This window comes from Dioscorea cayenensis, chromosome 8 (genome assembly GCF_009730915.1).
Source record: "Dioscorea cayenensis subsp. rotundata cultivar TDr96_F1 chromosome 8, TDr96_F1_v2_PseudoChromosome.rev07_lg8_w22 25.fasta, whole genome shotgun sequence".
Taxonomy (NCBI): domain Eukaryota; kingdom Viridiplantae; phylum Streptophyta; class Magnoliopsida; order Dioscoreales; family Dioscoreaceae; genus Dioscorea; species Dioscorea cayenensis.
Window position 1 is genome coordinate 20615516 of NC_052478.1, and position 3568 is coordinate 20619083.

Sequence of the window (3568 nt, forward strand, 5' to 3'; positions counted from 1 at the left end):
TTGTTGTTTTTTTTTTATATTTATCAAATGAAATGAGGGTTGTATACTAGGATAAACCTGATTTTTGGATATTTATCATTATCACCTCAGTGTACAATTTACTCTCATACACAATTGCTTACGAAATTGATAATGATAAGCCTGTATGGCAGGATAAACTAGCATACAAAGCAATAATCAATAAACTCTACTGTAACAAAACTTCAGTAACAAGAATTCATGGAGTAATACTTTCAAAAACAGTTTACTTGAATTTACATAGGTAACAAGTACTCAAAATTTCAATTTGTAAACTCCACTGATTGCTTATAATTGTAATTCTATTGATATAGTTAATTACACCAACACTTGCTAGTAGACAACTACAGTATTGAATACATATTAAATGGGAAACCAAAAAATAACAATAACAAGCCAAACAAGACATAAATCCATTCCATAACAATAACAAGCCAAACATAAGACATAACTCCATTCCATAACAACAAGAAAAAGCCAGACACAAAGACATAATGAAATCAAAACTCCACTAAAATTTAATTCAAGCATAAACATACAAATATACCCTAATCCGAGCGCGTTGATGGGAGGATTGTTCGGTCGAGAAGCTACTACCCTACAATTTCGGGTTGATGCCCTGGCGAGAACGACCTCCTTCATTGGTGATGTATCCGAAAGCGTCGAATGCCGGGTGGCTGGATCGTCGATGGTGGGTTGCAGCATCGGCCGCCTTGCTCTCACGTTCGGTTGGGTGTAAGATGAAGTGGAAAAAGGGGGCAACAAACCTAATTCTGGTTTTGGATCCAAATCGAATTGCCACCCGGATCCAATTACATAATTGTATCTAATAAGCCCATGATTGTTATTACAAGGATGATTAAAACGGGTTTTTATTTTTTTGTAGTATTTTAATAATTTTTTATTGTGGATTAATGCCACATCAGTGCTGGAGACTGAAAAAGAGACGACGGTTAGGCGGAGGAACTGCTTTTTCCCAAAGTGGATAATACAGGGACCTCTCAAAGGCGAAAAATAATATTGGGACTAAAGGGTCATTTCGAAATAATAGAGGGACTATTCAAGGTATTATAACTTAATCTTTCTATTTTAAATTATAAGTTTTTTTAGTGTTTTTTACCATTCTAAATTGAGTTGTATCAGTCCATCTTAATCTTAAAAGGAGACTAATATGATTTAATTAATATATTATTTTAAGATTAATAATAATATAATTTTTTATAATATTAAAAAAAAAAAATTGAGTGATTATAGTATAAAATAGTTTAATAATATTATTATTTATATAATATCATATAAAAAATATTATTACTAGTTTTAATATTATTATTAACAAAATTTGTACAAAATAATCATATATATATATATGGTCAAAATATAAAAATGGTCCCTCTATTTTATGTTTTCCACTCTTTTAGTCCCTCTATGTAAAATTCGTCTTTTTGGTCTTCGTATTTGCACATTTCTCTTCTCTCCAATTGATATATCTGTCGTTTTGGTCCTTTGAGCTGATTAACTAGAGGGACAAAAAAGGATGAAAATGTGTAAATATGATAACCAAAAGGATGGATTTTACAGCTAAAAGACAAAAATGTGCAAATATGAGAACAAAAAAAATGGATTTTATATTAGATGGACTAAAAGGGTGGAAAACACAAAATAGAGGGACCATTTTGATATTTACACCATATATATATATGTGTGTGTGTGTGTGTAGAAAGAATTGTCATAACCAATTTTATATAAAAAAGACACATTGTTAAAAGGTATAATACCCTAATTGGTCCCTCTACTTTTCTCTCGCTTCTATTTTGGTCCATCTACTCAAAAATGCTCCCAACTAGTCCCTCTACTCTTAAAAAATTGGTCAATTTAGTCCCTCTACGCTTGAAAATGTCCCAACTAATCTCTATATTTTCAAGAGTAGAGGGGTTAGTTGGGAAGAGACTAAGAGTAAGGGGGCGTTCATTTCAGGGAAAATGGGGAGAAGTGGGGGGAAATGGTCTGACTTCCCCCACTTCTGGTGTTCATTTGTGCTGAAATGGGGGGAAGTGGAACTTCCCCCATTTCCGACTGAAGTGGATTTTGAACTAAGCCCACTTCAGTCAGTATTTTTGTTATTGAAGTGGGGGGAAGTGAGTCAATCTATAAAAACTAACTTCCTTTCATTTTTAAAATCATTTTTTAACTCATAGAACTTCATCCAACACCCAAATCCTTCGGTTTTATTCTCACTTTCTGACAAATGAACATCAGAAGTTCTAGAAGTGATACACTTCCCCCACTTTCTGACTTCCGTTCACCTACAGCAAAATGAACGCCCTAAGTGAGCTCATTTTCAAAAGTAGAGGGACTAGCTGGGAGCATTTTTGAGTAGAGGGACAAAAAAAGAGAGAAAAGTAGAGGGATCAATTTGGATATTATACCTTGTTAAAAATGCACGCCACCCACCCCCAAACAAAGGAAAAAAAAGTTTGAAAACACAAAGATACTATTTAAGAGATTGCACCAAATAAAACAAAAGCCTTTTTACGTGCCATCCTTGTTTTTTTAAATATTACAGTCTTACCTCTCCTTCCATTTTATTTTACTAATTATTTTTCTAATTTAAGTTGTTTTACTTGCATATCCCAATATATATATATCATTAAAATATATTATTACATGGTAAAGGACTGCATAATATATATATATATATATATTCTTAAAAAAGAATTGAACTCATTTTATTTCTTACATCTAAATCCTAAAAAATTTTCATGGTGATTAAATCAAGTTAGTTTTATTCATTAATCTAACTGACAATTAGCATTGCAGGAATAATTAGGAATTTAAATAAAGTTTTTTTTAATTATTTTAAAAAGTCCATATTTATATAAATTATAAAATTTTTTAATGGTAATGGTGTATGTGGGATGAAGGGCTATGTATGTAGACAAATTGATTTTTAAGAATTAGCATTGTGGTAGTACCTAGGAATTTAAAAAAAAAATTGTATTTTTATTATTATAAAAATTCATATTTATATGATTTATAATATATTTTAATTATGTATGTGGGCTAAAGGGGCATATATATTAGGGTTGTTAATTTGAACTGGAACCGAGGGGGACTTGATTTTCTACTCTAATGAGGCCATGGTCAGGACTAAAATTCAGGAAACAAGGTTGAAGGCATGGCACTATAGCAGGGATGTAAATTTCCATCGGAGACGGGGCTAGGGCCGGGGATCGGGAATCCCTCCCTAATATATAATTTTAATAGTATATATACATATATAATATTAGGAAATTATTCATATTATATATATATATATATATTATTAAAAGATAATATATTTGATGAATTTAATAGATGTAAAAAAACAGGGTATGGAAAATCCCTTAACCTGAGTAGTTCCTACGTGGATGGGGAGGGGAAAAAAACAAGGGTTGGGGATGGGTTTGGTAAGTCATGGTTGGAGCTGGAGAATACATCCTCTAGTGAATCCCTGCCTCACTGACATCCCTATTCATATTAACACATACATACTAAATCCTCAACCATGTCA